The sequence below is a fragment of the Macaca nemestrina genome, chromosome 8 (assembly GCF_043159975.1).
Source record: "Macaca nemestrina isolate mMacNem1 chromosome 8, mMacNem.hap1, whole genome shotgun sequence".
Classification (NCBI taxonomy): Eukaryota; Metazoa; Chordata; class Mammalia; order Primates; family Cercopithecidae; genus Macaca; species Macaca nemestrina.
Genome location: NC_092132.1, coordinates 149,863,961 through 149,880,716, shown reverse-complemented (window position 1 = coordinate 149,880,716; position 16,756 = coordinate 149,863,961). Strand labels below are relative to the sequence as shown.

The 16,756-nt window shown below is 36.2% G+C and overlaps 1 protein-coding gene and 1 long non-coding RNA gene across 3 annotated transcripts in view; one reads left to right on the top strand and one right to left on the bottom strand.

The window, feature by feature from the left end:
• The window catches only part of LOC139355625 (CUB and Sushi multiple domains 1), a 2,038,620-nt gene that overhangs the window by 1,308,412 nt on the left and 713,452 nt on the right, over positions 1–16,756 (bottom strand). The gene's annotated exons all lie outside the window — the stretch shown is intronic.
• LOC112428487 (uncharacterized) overlaps positions 1–16,756 on the top strand; it is a 53,559-nt gene that overhangs the window by 35,171 nt on the left and 1,632 nt on the right. Inside the window, exon 3 of the long non-coding RNA XR_003020441.2 lies at positions 14,491–14,550. This is a non-coding gene — a long non-coding RNA (uncharacterized lncRNA). The remainder of the gene's footprint in view (positions 1–14,490; positions 14,551–16,756) is intronic.

Below are 16,756 nucleotides of genomic sequence, written 5' to 3'. Positions count from 1 at the left end.
CTATTTGGAGAATTAGAATTACTTTCCCATTCTGTTGTATCATTTTATTTTTTCAATATATGAAACATTTTCTTAATTTCCTGATTGCAAAGTAAAATACACAATAAGGTACATTTTCCGAGGTATCATCTTCATCTTTTTGTCGTTTTTGTTTTTGAGATGGAGTCTCACTTTGTCCCTCAGGCTGGAGTACAGTGGCGTGATCTCGGCTCACTGAAATATGTCTCCTGGGTTTAAATGATGCTCCTGCCTCAGCCTCCCGAGTAGCTGGGACTACAGGCCCGAGCCACCACACCCGGCTAATTTTTGTATATTTAGTAAAGACGGGGTTTCACTATGTTGCCCAGACTGGTCTCGAGCCTCCAACTCCTGACGTCAGATGATCCACCCACATCGGCCTCCCAAAGTCCTGGGATTACAGGTGTGAACCACTGTACCCGGCTCCATTTTCATCTTCACTGTGCTTTGAACCACACTCCTAAGGCTGTGTAGCTTTTGATATTCAGACTTTTCTCTCTGAAGTTTAATAAAGTATTTTTATCAGAGCTCATGTATTCTTTGACTTTTTTGAATATGGGAAGCGTGTTTTTATCTAACTAAAAGCCCTCAATATATCTAATTCATCTGGTAGTTTTGTTCCTTTTTCTCCAATCTTTTGAAAGTATCCTTTGCATAGTTTACCTCAGTTTTTTCATACATATATTCTAAATATCACATGTAACTTTATCATATTACTCCTTGTCAATACAGATTGCCTGATCCAAAATAAAATGTTTCGAGTTTATCAATTAACCAGCATCTGTTGAATTCTTAATATTTACGTTCTACTTAAAACACTGCAAAATTACATCTTCATAAAAAAGTATGAAAATTATATATAGGTGATATCCAATCAAGTCTCAGAATTGCAAGTATTGCCAATCTATCCTTCCCCTACAAAGTGTCTCAAAATTACTGCATCATTACTGGAGTTTATATTACAGAATTCCATTACAGACAGAGGGAGAAGGGCATTCAAGCCAAGAGTTGAGGAAATCATGACCTCTCTGAGGTGCAGCTAATACTTTGAATGGCAGAAGGGGAGGCAAGGGAATGCTGATCTGAGTTTGGGGCCATATGATAGATGAGCTTGAATTCTGCAGTGTATTTGGATGTTGTTTTATTATTATGATGAACTATTGAAAAGTTTCTGAGGAAAGAAACATGATCAGATCAATATTTCAGCAATCTCTTTCTGAGTCTTTGGCTGTGATAGGAAGCTGGAATGTGGAGGAGAGACTTGAAGGAGGCAGGCAGTTAGAAAGGTGTTGACATGGCAGCATGTTTGCTATGCCGCAAGCCACACCAGACATTTCTTTCCCATGTCTCTTACAAATAGTTCTCATTTTTATTTAAATCACTACAGTTACCTTCTTCCCAGTCTTTATATTGGTTTTATGCTTTATTACCAAACCACGATTCAGACTTTGTTTCCACTTCATCTCCTGTTCTCCTTCGTCTCCATCCATCATCTCCCCTGGCCACGCTAGCCTTGACTCTTCTACCTTCTGAAACCATCTATTTTCATCGATCTCAGGGAAGCTGCAGAGCTTTTCTCCTCCCCACGTGGCATCTCTCCAGGCTTTTCTGAGTCTCCTCTCTTCTCATATCCAGCTGTGACTAGTACAGCTTGAATCTCATTATTTTTGATGACTACACATTTTACAGCCTGACATCCTGTTCAACCTGATTTTGACTCTGATAGAATTAAACATGCCCCTCAACTGTAGATGGCATGTCTGCCAATTTAGCTGCTTTCTTCTATTAAAAGCATCTGATCCTTATTTTCATTTGTAATTTGAAAATGGAAAAATTGTGTCTGAGGACACTGCTACTCATCACCTGCAGGGGACCCCCAGGTGGCTGTGGCTTCCTTTCACCTCGAAAGTTCCCTCTCAGCCACCACACTCCGTGACTTCCCCACTTACTCACTGATGCTTGGAATGCCACTCGGAGGACCTCATTCCTTCAGCACACAACTCAAGGTGCTGATTGCTGTGAAAAATGAGACTCCCCGAGAGAGAGAGAGAGAGAGAGAGAGAGAGAGAGAGCACTTTAAACTGTCACCGCGTTCACTCTTCACTGAGATTGGATTTTAAACTGTTAGGAGAGCAGGTCCTAGTGGGAAGAGAGTTAAAGAAAGATTTCCTAGAAGACGAGCTGGTGCGGAAAGTTCAGGATGTTGAAGCATTAAAAGGCCACTCCTTTTATCATTTCCTCAGTCTGCCTGGAGCTGACTCTGTATTATTGTCACTACAAATATCATTTATATTACATATGTTTTCATCTTGGATAGATGTAAAATATATACACATATATATACACACATATAAATATAGACATACATTATATATATACACATATACATTATATACACACACACATACATATATATACACACACACACACACATATATATACACGCAATGTATTATACATGAGTCAGGGCCTAGTGGGTACTGAGGACCATGAAGCTGCAGGGGTTGGTGCCCTAACAGGAGGCAACCATCCACTCACAGAAGTCGGTGAAATCGTTCATTACTAACAAACACTGGCAATGCTTGGAAAATGTCAAAATAAATAAAAGTTTAAAAAATACTTAGCTTTGCCTGATGCCCTATTTGAAATGTTGTAGAAGACTCTCATCATCAACTGAAGAAAAATTCACTGCAGTGCAATACATTTTTCATAGAGAAAAAAACTGCATCAAAATCAGGAGATCTTAAATGAACACCAGCAACAAAATCCTACCATTACAATTACATTTTAAAAGAGAAAAAAAAAAAAGGCAAAGACAATCTCAGGTGCCTGAGAATTAGCTCTTCTGCAGAGCTTTAAAGGAGAAAGAAAAGAAATGGTAAAATACTTCCATTTTAAGGTATACATCACTGTATGCATATTAATGATATCTCACTACTAAATCCCAGGCCTGTATATCATTAATATACTTATAGATATAAAACAAAAATGAATGCAGCTTCCATATTACGAATTACTCCTCCAGCTGCAAGCTTACGTGCGATTACTCGGTCATGGCAGTGCTATTTGAAAGGCGCAGTGGGTTCCACCAGGCATAGAGCTCTCCCTCGGTGTCCACAGGGCACTGGTTCCAGGACCCCCATACATACCAAAATACCTGCCCTACCGATCTCGCATATGGGAAAAGTCAGCCCTCCCTATATAGATGGATTTCACATCCCCGTGAATACTCTATTTTCCATCCATGTTTGGTTGAAAAAAACGTGCAGGTAAGTAGGCCTGTGCAGTTCAAACCTGCATTGTTCAAGGGTCAACTACACACCCACACCTGTCCAGGGTGTGTGTGTGGCTGGACACATGGAGTCTTGCTAGATTAATCTCAGTACAGTAGTGCAGCTAGTTTTACTTTATGCCCTTAATAGGTATAGTACTTTATGGTTTAGTACTGTAGTACTTTATGCCCTTAATAAGTTTTTTGAATCTGTGACTTTAAGAAAAATTATATACAAAAACCATTGTTTTCCTTGTCAATGTCATAACAAAACTACAGTGAACAAAAGCATGTTATTCCACTAACTGCTGTACACCCTTTTGCCTGAAGTCTCAGTTTCCAAGGACCTATGGACAATGAGGACTCATGTATATCATATTACACAGGAAAAACTATCTAAAGCCAGGCTTCTATGTGTATATTGGCACAGATAATAATATGGGATCATAATATTTCAAAAAATACATAGAAACCACATGCATAACAAGCAATTTGCTTCAAACTTGTAATATCAGTTATTTACTTACAGTATACCTTTTCTGAAGGCAGGGTTTTTATGTGCCTGTTTTTGTTGAATTAGGTCAGAAATGATTGCATTCTTCCTAACACTCCAAACCGACTGTAGATTAATGTAAAACATATTTGGATGACTGTACATTTTCATTCTGTAATTCTTGAATGAGCTCTCAGTAAAGGAGATCAGTATGAGATGACCTTTACTCTAACTCACCACTATATACACCTTTGTTTGTATCAGTCTTGATGAATAAGTCTCGACACACAGATAAATTGATAGATAAAATTTGTTAAGTTGTAGCTTTAGTTTCTCACAGAAATCAAACAAGAAGTGTCTTATAAGAAAGGAAATTAGTTCACAATATTTTTAATTACAAAGCAAGGAAAACCGGATGCTTAAAACAGCGACTGTATAGTGTACCTGACATTTCTAAATATTATCATTTAAAAAACTGGTGACCATTATGTTGCCATCATTTGATTTTTGAGAAGGAAGTGTAAAAAATATAAACAAATGAAAACCAAAGAGCAAAATGATAGGGGAAAAATTAGCATTTACTCTTATCTTTTAAAAGAGATTTGGAAAACTCATTGGTAGGAAGAACAGAGACTTGAATGAGAGTCTTTCTTACATACAAATATAACTTATCAAAAGGCAATGAGGGTATTTGTGTTAGTTGACAAATGAATGTGAGTATATGTATATAATTTTTCCACTTTTATGTCAAAAGTCATGAAAGCACTATTCCATTTATATTTACGGGCAATTAAGAGAAATGGATGGGTTTCACATCAGATAACCGGTGCCACTGCAGTCAGATCAATTATAAATTTTCATCTTCAACTCCTAGGTTTCAGAAGCAAATTATAATAATTGCCTAATAAGCTTATTTTGAGAGTTAAGTAGCAAATAAGAATAGAGGACATTCTGTTAACTTCAATTTTCAATTAAGCAATGAATACATTTTTAACATATTTATCATTTGTTTATTTGAAATTCAAATTAAATGAGGTTTTCTGTATTTTATCTGGAAAGTCAAATAGAGAATAGTAAACTGTAGGAAATAGTTTATGATCCGGATATGCCATATGAATATTCAGTTAAAAGGTGGGATTTGTAGCTAGACCATCTGGGTCAAAATACTGACACCTTGGCAAGATGGGTTAGCCTCTAACCTTCTGTTTGCTTATGTGTCTGATGAAACCTATACTGGTCACTTCTTCAGATGGTTGTGAAGGTGAAGTGGTAAAATACACTTGCTGTGCTTAGCACCGTGTTAGGTGTTCAGTAAGTGTTGACTATCACCATTATCATCCGATTGCTTTTATATGGAGGCTCTTCAACTGTCCCGGAGGTATTTAGAATGACATTTGTTTTGCTCTCAGTGACAACTGTATGCATTTTTTCAGGATACTCTATGTCACTTAAAATAATTAGAGTAGATGAAACTACAACTTTATTGTAATACATAATTCATTTATTATATGGAACATATTAAATAGCCCCTCCTCCACCGTTATCTTAGAACACTGATACCCACTAATGTATTTTTTGAAAAGTTAAATTAGATGTCAAAACAGAACCAAAGAAGAAAATAGTTTGCAGTCCAGGCCTCTGAAGCAATCAGCACTGTTTTAACTCTGTACTACTTCTGGCTGCTACTGTTAGACTTATAACGTAAGCTATCACCCAACTGGCATACGTGGGGAGGAAAGAGATATGACTTTTTTACATCTCGGTTTCCTAAACTATGAGCACAAAGTTAAGATTTTAAACATTATCAATTTGCTCAAAATTTCTCTAGTGCCCAAGAGTTGCAAATGCATTATTGATCAATCCTGAGCACAGTTGTAATGGCATTAATGGAAACATCCAAGCAAATAACTATTCCTTGAATATTTGTCTGTTTAGTTCACAAATTATACTAAGAAGTCTGTGTTTATAGGGGAGGCCTTCTGTTCTTTAAAGTAAATCTATTTAATTTATTAATATATTAATCTATGAAATTTCTATTAAATATGGAACAAAAATCTGTATGTCTCCCTCCATTAAATTTACCTAAAATAAAATTCAAGGTTTCTTAGAGGTGCATCAAGTGCAAAGTCAACATAATAAATAACATTGCTCGTGTCTCTAAACTGCCTTGTCATCAGGAGATAGGGGATTATTAGAAATGTTTATCACTTGGAAAAATATTACCACCCTCAACAAAATTTACGACTGCTTTTATTTTTCCCAGACTCAAGTACCCAAAAGGTTTGCTCACAGATATTCCAAAAAGAACTGTTGTGTGTTGGCCACATACATATTTTCTTGATAACCATCAACAAACACACTTGTAGCTGAACAAAGTGTGTGGTATAGAATGCCAGGTATAAATAATCACTGAAATAGATTTTTCCACTGGTTTCTCTTAAACTACATGCTCCAAGTAATTCCTCAAACAATGAGATTAGTGATATGGGACAAATAAAAGCCCTTGACCTTATAAAGATAACCAATGATATTCAATAAAAGAGTAGGTTTTATGGCATAGTTACATTTTCTTGGGTTTTTCCTTTCTGGTTTTTAAGGTACATTGTTGTCTAGTTTGTTTTTATTGATGTTGTTTACAAATAAATATGGCAGAAACTAAAGCAATACGACTTCTCTTTTATATTTTATTAAGAACAGAAGCAGCATGGTCAGAAGGTGTAAGCTTATGTGTTGTGTATTTGTTGAAAGAAACTCAGGACCAAGATTAAAGGAATCATCTTTAATGTTTTAAAGGAAAGGACAAAGGAGAATAAATACATTGATTTGTGTGCATGATATAATGTCCTTTATTTAAAATTTTATGTGTTAATCATAGACAGGTCTTACTGTAGAAGGAGTGATAAGAAAACAAACAATTTTGCTAGTTTTTTAACTGTTACACATTGGTGACCTTCTAAAACTTGAGTATTCTTAAAATTGGTGTAGACAAAAGGTAATGTTGTAATTTTTAACCTCAGCATGCAAAAATTCATGTGCAAATCTTCCTAAAAATGCAAATAATGCAAAAATTGTATACATTTTACAAAGCTAGTTTTAATGATAATACTCAGTATGATTCTATTCACAATGGGTATGAGTGTAACTTTACACACACCTGTGGAAAACACTTTAGTCACAGAACAAAAACTCTAAAATGCTATAACCTTTGACATGACTAATGATCTATACTAATCAAAGTGATATTGTTTTATTTTATATGTTATTCCACAAGGCATGAATTATAATTGGATAAACAATAACTTGCACAAAAATAGAGGATTGTTTAAATTTGTATAAAAAGGAAACCAAGAAAAGTTAAAAAGTCAGGAAACAACAGATTGTGGAGAGGATGTGGAGAAATAGGAAGGCGTTTACACTGTTGGTGGGAGTGTAAATTAGTTCAACCATTGTGGAAGACAGTGTGGCGATTCCTCAAGGATCTAGAACTAGAAATACTATTTGACCCAGCAATCCCATTACTGGGTATATACCCAAAGGGTTATAAATCATTATACTATAAAGACACATGTACACGTATGTTTAGTGTGGCACTGTTCACAATAGCAAAGACCTGGAAGTAACCCAAACGACCACCAATGATAGACTGGATTTAAAAAAAATGTGGCATATATACACTATGGAATACTATGCAGCCATAAAAAAGGATGAGTTCATATACTTTGCAGGGACATGGATGAAGCTAGAAACCATCATTGTCAGCAAACTGACATAGGAACAGAAAACCAAACACCACATGTTCTCACTCATAGGTGGGAGCTGAACGATGAGAACACATGGCCACAGGTAGGGGAACATCACACACCAGGGACTTTCAGGGGTTAAGAGACTAGCGGAGGGACAGCATTAGGAGAAATACCTAATGTAGATGACGGGTTGATGGGTGCAGCAAACCACTATGGCACAGGTACACCTATGTAACAAACCTGCATGTTGTGCACATGTACCCCAGAATTTAAAATAAAATAAAAATAAACTTAATTTTAAAAATGTTATTGATATAATTTTAAGTAAAAATAGTGATTCAAAGTCTTTTATTTTCCTTCTGGTCCTTGATTCAGGAAAGACAAAGTCTTTAGTTCCTGCGTGATCCCAATTTTAATAAACAGAAATGTGTATTTGTTTTGATGTTTCTATGTACAAAGAAAACCTTGGGGGGGGGGGAAATAGAACAGTGGTTTTCCCTGGAAGTAAATCTCTTTTCAGAAATATAATAAATGTGCAATTTCCTTAATCAAAAAATAAGCTTAAAATATTTATATAGTTAAAAATATGTAACAGATTACCGGAATTCATTTCAAAGTAGCCTGTGTATATTTTCATATACTGACAAATGAAAACAAACTAGATATTTTAAAAAGATAAACTCTAGATAAGTTTAAATTTAGAGAAAGTAAAAAAAAATTACCAAGATGCCATTAGACTATCCATTTTATAACATTGTGTGTTTTATTTGCATGTAACTTTTGTGCCATTTAAAAATATTTCCTTTATAAACGCTTACTATATGGAGCCATAGTTTAAACACTATATGTACATATTTATATGTCATCTACAGACAACATACACACACACACACACACACATACATAAACATAATGCTGTTAATCTTTAAGAATTTCTCACAAAATTGGGTTGTATTCTGAATAAGCTTAAAAATCCACTGAAGGTAACGGGACCTACTTCCCTTGGATTTCTGCACTTTCGCTCCTCTTTCGTTCCTCATCTCTGAATCTGAAGGTGCATGGCTTGACCCAGCCATTTCCCCATCAAGTAATGCTTGTCCATCAGCTTTCAGTCGGCCTCCTCACCACATACTTAAATGTACTGTCTTTAAAAAGCATATTCTCACTGTTTCCTGGTGCCATGTTTTTCTTTTATATCTAGAGAGTTTTTTCTTTTTTTTTTGTGATGGAGTCTCACTCTGTCGCCCAGGCTGGAGTGAGCGGCGCCATCTTGGCTCACTGCAAGCTCCGCCTCCTGGGTTCCCGCCATGCTCCTGCCTCAGCCTCCGGAGTAGCTGGGACCACAGGCGCCGCCATTACGCCTGGCTAGTTATTTGTATTTTTAGTAGAGACGGGGTTTCACCATGTTAGCCAGGATGGTCTCGATTTCCTGACCTCGTGATCCTCCCGCCTCGGCCTCCCAAAGTGCTGGGATTACAGGCGTGAGCCACCACGCCCGGCGGACATTTTCTTGAAATTACAAACATGCACAGAGCTGCATGTCAGCACCCATGAAAACAGGAGGTTCACTATCGGGTGCCTCACATTCCCCTTCCTTGCAAGGATCTGCAGAAACAGCTTGTTTGTATCACATATTGATTTAAACACAAGTGACACAATTTAAGAAACTCCTTAAAGTGTTAACATAATTAGACCTTACCCATTCCCTAACTTTAAATACAGGAATTAAAATCCTACATTTATAAAATCCTTTATGGTTCTGTTTCTCCTCATGCTCATATAACTTCCCCAAAAGAGAATAATCTATTCTTGAATTTCAGACTACATTCACAATTTATATATAATTCCAGGGCTCATTAGACCCAAACTTGGTAAGTGTTCAGTGAAGTATAGTGATTAAAATTCAGTTTCATTATCAATGAATGGAATCTAAAGTTCAAGGAGGTTAAAAAGACAGTGGTAGTCCTGGTAATCTACAAAATGGCTAATATGTGACTTAAAATTTATAAGGAAACTGAAACTACAAAATTATTAGCTATATAGAATATGAATACATATTGATCTACATGACAGAATTACATCTGATGCTACTATAGCTATTTAAAATATATTTTTTTTTAACATGGAAGCAGCATTTTAATATTAGGTTGACACAAAAGTAATTGTGGGTTTTACCATTAAAGTAAGGTACCAAAATACTAAATATGTACCAAAATGTTAGACAATATATGCCTATTTTTAGAAAATGATTAAATAAATTCGTGAATGAAAACTCAAATTTTAGCTATGAATTCAACATAAAGCATAGCTTTTTATTAACGTACCAAACAGTCTATAGCCACTGAAATGGCTAACAAAACCAGCTTGTAACTGGCTGCCAGTATCATCTCTGTTTGACTTGTTGTAAGATCTGGACAAAGGAGCAAAGTGTGACGATTATGTGAAATATTTTCATTTGTGTTTATCAATTGGCTCTTAGAGTATTTATAGGAAAAAAGACTAAGTTACATTCTCAATTGCAGTATATATGTAATAAAGGGAGACTGCTAGGATGACTTCTCTGAAAATAACAACCCTCATTTAAAAATACTTGTCCTTGCCTGTATTAAAATTATGTCCATATATGAAATAAGATTGCTGTATTATAACTATTTACTGACAGTTGTTAAAGTTGACCTATGGCCACATTCCTTTCCATAAACATCACTCTGCTATTTTTATGTTTGAACATTTTCACAGTATTTTTTAAAAAAACAGCAACCGTATTAGCAAACTTCTGAGCATCTCAGTTTAGATATGAAAAGGAAATTATTGCCCATGCCAAGCTTCCTCTGTCTCTGTAAACACAGCATATGCACTGACACACACACACAATTAAATCCTCAGCACAAGTGTGCAAGCCACACTTTGAAACATTTCCTTATATTTAGTGCAAAAAGCCAGTTGCTTCAAACAAGTCATCAAGAAACACACAGTCACACACAGGGCTAGACAGATACAGGTGGTAAACTGACATCTAAACAGAATGTCAAATTTCTTCCTGGGTTCTTAATCAGCATTAAATGTGAATTCTTGGCAGTATTGTCCTTGGATAAGATTGCAAGGTTCAGTGGTCCATTTAATAGCATTTTTTTTCATGAGCAGGAATGCTGATCTTATTCCTCACTGTCAATATGGTGTAGTAAGTGCAACTTTAGCAATGTATCCTCCAATACACTCGTTCTACACAGACGGTTCTATTGCCCTCAACAAATAGACTCAATGAAAGGATAAACGCACAACTTTGGATGTGGTGAGTCATTTGAGTATCTTAACCCTGTTCAACTTATAATTAGCCAACTTTGAATGTGCGTTTTCTTCTACTTGTCATTCACAGCAGATTTCAATGCAGCATTTCTAATGAAGAAAAATAATAAAACTCTAGTTTTTTAGAGGAGGAGGCCAGGAGTGCTGGGCTGTGTATATTTGATGATAAAAAGACTGAGCACTTGCCAGCAGCAGCTCACTGTCAGTAAAAATGAATCTGAAACAGATGCCAACTGCGCCAAAAGCTTGAGTCCTATACATTTTTTATTAAGCAAAGACACAAATCATAAGAAAAGTACATAGGGGCAAGAACATCAAAGGATACTGCTGTTTCCAACCGAAACACAGGGGCCCATCTGCTGCTTCCTTCCCAACCTAGAATACAACGAGCTCATAGCTACAACACTGAGCGTTAACTAACGCATTGAAAATAAATAACTCTGTTTTGCATGCTCTCTTTATTATACTAGAAACTTAAAATTTAAATATTCTGTATTATTTAGAAGTATACCTAAAAGAAGGTTTTAGCATGGGCTATTTTTTAAGCAAGCATAGGCCAAAGGTTACTTTCTCTCTTTAGACATATAATTAGCTTTGTACATTGCAGTATTTGATATTACCACATTTTTATAATTTAGTGTGTAATAAGCTTTTAAAGAGAGGATATGTTACTATGTTCTGATAAAATAATTTCTAATAAATACTAACTGAATAGCATAACGGCATAACGTTTTCCTCAGTAGTCTAGGGTCTGACAAATGTTAGTACAGAAATGTGCGAGCAGATACCAATCTGAGCACTTGGATTTCTTATACATCAGTGTTTCCATATGTCGTCCACATTTCACTAGAAAAATTAAAATATGCAAGCAAGTTATTTACAGTGGCTACATTTGCATATCAACACCGTTAGAACTTGAGACTGCAGCTATGCTGGGAAAAAATGGGTACTGTTGGAAGGTAAACCTATGTTGATAATAACTTTGTAAATAAATTTTAAGGCTTGTATGAAACACTTCACAAAATGCTAAACTTGTCTAGATGAGCACAGTTCTATAGCAATACAGTGTAAGCCATAAATATAATTGTACTTTCCTAGTACCCACATTTTAAAAAACATATTACTATATATAGAATATTATTTGAACGTAGAATTTTAAAATTTTCAAAACTGTATTAATTATATGACTTTTATCTTCATTTCTTGTATTTCCTGTAAACATACAGCATTGGAAATACTTTTTTGGTAATTAGTTGTCATAAAAGTTGCAATTCAAAAAGTAGATATAAATATTCGCATTTTTTCCAAACACCCTTCAAAGTTTCACAATAATAATGTACTGATTTTTAAATTTATTAAAATTAAATGAGTTTTAAAATTCTGTCCCTTCATCCCTCTGGCTTCACCTTCCAAGGCAGAGGGTGCCCCAGGATGGTGCGAGGCCTCTGCTGGCCCCTAGGTGGCACTAGGCCCTCCGGAGCACCTGACCCACTGATGGTTTTCAGGTCAAATGTAAATAAAATGGACCTGGAAATGTAAGTGTGGAAAATACTTTGCTACCTTAAGTATGACCTCAGGGAGTTAAAACAACCTCTCAACAGCATTATGGGAAAACAGAAGGGAGAGATTTGAAAACCTGACAGTAACTGGAGAACAGGTGGTCCCAGGCCCACAGAATAAGATGACTGCATAGGGTCTTTGCATAAGCCCGTGGTTTTTTTCAACAAAAAACAGCTTTAAATTATCATGTCTAAAGCTATGAAATTAACATTTCAGAAGGAAACAATTTGAGACTGGCACACTACAACTTTGGGTTTCACATTTCTGCAGTTTTACTGAAATATCTTATGCATTGAAGCTCACATTAGAGGTCCTTTAAAATGTGACGAATGCGACTGTTCTTGTTTCTGTTTTTGAATCTAAAAAGTATGTAAAGCCAAAAGTTAAAGCTTATAACTCCTATGTTGGGCTTTCTTGACATATAATTCCATATAGTAACATCCATATGTGATAATATATACATACATGTAATTTTATGTATTAACATTGAATAGAATGAATGAAATGTCTCTACTTGTTTTCAAAATACGTAAAGGAACAAATAAAGTGATAATTGTATTAAAACTTAATTTAATCTTATTACATTGTAAAACACTAATTTTCTAGAGCTGCCTCATAAACACATCTGACATGCATAAAAGATTGTTTTGCAAATGACAAGGCAAAGGCTTATAAAGGTTAAGTGACGTTTTGATGACACAGATGCTGGTAAATGTGCCACTTAGGGCTTGACCAGGTTTACCGATTGCAAACGCATTCAACTATAGCAAAGTGATTTCATGTTCTCTTGAGATGTGATTAGCCTTTGTTATGAACACTTTCCCCGGGTTGTAGCACATTGTAGCATCCAAGGGAAAACATTCTTTTATTAATCCAAGAGTATTTTAATTGTGTAAACTTTTTAAAGTTACAAAATATTGCTCAAATACAATTTCAAAATAGCTAACTTTCGAAGTCCCATTTTGATCAATAGTGATTTTTTTGTGAAGTGAAAACATAGAAACAGAAACATAAAATGTTAAAACTGCATACAAAGGTGAATATAATCTATGTGGACTTGTCATTTTACAGAGAGAACTAATGAAGCTCAGGAACACTGGAGCATGTCCAAGGGTCAAGATCATAACAGATCTTCTGGCCACTGGACAAGAGGACTCTCTTCCTCATTTTCTTGGACTCATTAGCACATTAATATCCAAAGGATGTCCTCTTCTCCAAGCAAGGTCCTATTGCCAGAGGACGGAATGTTGCCATTTTTGCTTATTTAATTTAGTATGACATCGTTATCTCCCTTCTTTAAGTTTTGCATTTGTAAAGAAACTAACGTGTAATGTGTTTTTCTATGCAGCACCATAAAATTACATTAAATGAGTTGATCTTAGCAGATTACAGTCAGGGAGAAAGATAAGTTAGTATATCATATGCATTCATCTTTTGAGTTTTATTTATTTGAATACCACTTAGGAATTGAGTTGGTTGTGACAGCATCCTAACAACTCATTTATAATCGGAACACTTTTAATTACTTGTAGCAATAATATGTTTAAATGGTAATATTTCGAGAGCTTTGTGTCATAATTACACTTCATAATGGAGTCAGGTATGTATCAGATTCAACAAAGCATCACTCAGAATCTGACATTCATTTTTTAAATATCATAATTATGTTTTACATTAATGGTTGAACTTACCACAGTTCATTGCTGTATAAACATTTTAATTTCAAATCCGACCTTGTGGTTTTCAGTCTCATATATTCTCACTATTTCTACTGCAAAGTAGTGATTCTGCCTGCATTGTATCCAATTGATTATATTTTCATTTAAAAAATGCCTGATAGTTAGAAACAGAATGTTTTTAAGGGAAATATCTCGTTTTTTTAGCAGGCTTTTAAAATTGCTACCACTAATCATAGATAAAAATACTAAATTGTTGGTTTTGTGCAGGTACATTGAGAGTCTTTTTTACATTTAAAAATTATGTATGAATATGATTTTTCTAAATTTAAACTGTCCACTATCCTTTTGGAAACAGTTTAGATGAAGAATTTTAATGCGCATTCTCCATCTGTGACATTTGATTTTGTTATTTTTTTGCAGCTTGAGTTCTCCTTCATTGCTGTCCTGGACAAATGCAAACACCTTTGCCATCTGAAAAGGGTAGGTGTACCATAAAGTGAATTAATTAAAAGAATATATTCTTTTCATTTGGGTACAGGATTTCCAAATGCAAATTATCTCTTGCATTTTGCCTCCCACTTTGTACAAACATATTTTGCTTGTTTGTGTCCAATCACTTTATGGAACTAAGGACAATTATTCTGTAGAACTAAAGTTATATATGCCATATAGTTAAAAGTCTTCAACATGTAAATGAGGAAACCCCGGCCCTTGGGGACAGGAAACTTTCCCAGGATACGTGGCTAGGGAGGGACAAAACCCAGCAGACACACCTCAGTTTTTCCACATTCACTTAGGTTTTGGAGAAGCACACACTTTTTACTCTTTGTAATTGTTTAAGGAATGCATGAATGTTTTATCACATTAAAATTCTGGACATGAACCAAAACAAGAATGAGAAGAAAACATCCACTTTTATCCACCTATAAAATCCTACTCTGCCCCAGAAACATGGCTAACAGTTTGATGTGCTGACCTCCAGGTCTTTCTCCAGGTCTTTCCATACATTTTCATCCTGGAATGCTTGCAAATTGGGACACACCATTGTTAAGAATAAGGTTGGTCAGGTGTGGTGGTTCACACTTGTAATCCTAGCACTTTGGGAGGCCGAGGAGGGTGGATCACTTGAGGTCAGGAGTTTGAGACCAGGCTGGCCAACATGGTAAAACCCCATCTCTACTAAAAATACAAAAATTAGGTGGGCATGGTGGCGCGTGCCCGTAATCCCAGCTACCTGGGAGGCTGAGACAGGAGAATTGCTTGAGCCCAGGAGGTGGAGGGTGCAGTGAGCTGAGATCCTGCCACTGCACTCCAGCCTGGGGGACAAAACTCCATCCACCCATCCCCCCTCAAAAGAGTAAGTTTATCCTTAATGAGAGACGAACACTGCGGGAGGGGACCTCCACTCCGTGTTCCCTCCCCATCACCATGTGGCTTTCTCTTTCCACATGTTGCTTTTGTGCATCATGCCTTCCCATATGGTATAGGTTCTTGTGCAACACACTTACATATGCCAGCCCCACCTTTATTGGGCAGCCTAAGCAAAATATTTACATTCTCCTCAGGCAAAGATGGTAAAACTTACAGCAACTGTTCTCCAAGGGTGGACTCAGGTCTCCTGGGGGATCCCCAAAACACTCTTGGCAGATACAAAAGACTAAAATTTGGATTTCCGCTGCTCCAGGAGGGTAACTCCATGTTTCAGATGATACCCTTCTTCTAACCACTTCTCTGGCTCTTCCCGCAAGCCATATGTATTTTACAGACATCAATATATGTGGCCATATTAAAAAAAAAAAAAAAAGCTAGTTTAAAAAACACTTTTCTATCTCCCAGTTTCCTGAAAGACCTTGGGCAAAGTCACCTCGCCTCACCATGCCTCAGGTCCCTCATTTGTAACATGGGGATAATAATGGTGTCCACACCACAGAACTGTCCTGAGCATAACACAGTAGTCAGAATGATGCTGAGTGTGTAGGAAATATTTGCTCTTATTATGAATGCTAATGAGAAAAGTCCTTTTTACTTACAGATATTTAGGTTGTGCACAAGTTTTACTCCATGAATTTTATGTTTTTGTATGTCAAGGAGTGTCTGTGTTAAAATTCAAACTGCTTGTATACAATCCAGTTTCATTATACAGCCGGCAGACTGCAGTGTTAAATGCCATTTCATTCTTATTTAAATAATCAAATTACTCTCTGAAGCCATGGGCAGTCCTTTACTTTAGATTTCATTTAGAATTCCCATCTGAAACTGCAGCCTTTCTCCTTCTAGAGGGAAATGAATCTGTGGCCATGAATCTTGGAACCACATTTATCCTAAGAACCACCTAGACAAGCGTATTAGTTCAGAATTATGAAATAATATAGAAAAAAAGTGGGCTTTCCCAAATATAAAGAGGAGGAAGACCGCTCTCTTGTTTTAGGATATCAGAGCTTTCTCTCCGTGGATGAGGGCAGGTTTTGCTAATGCTGATTTTGGACCAGGCAGCTGGGAAATTTGATTTCATGAGCATTGCCCTAAATGGAATAGCACAGATGGTTGGTCTTTGCTTTTCTTGAATGGCAGTGGTGTAGGAAGAATCAAGCTTTCCAGACCTAGTAAAACAGTCAGGGCCATTGGCTTCTCGTCCTGTTAGGAACTCCGGAGGTCAAAATAGCTTGGCTGAGACCTGCAGCCTCTG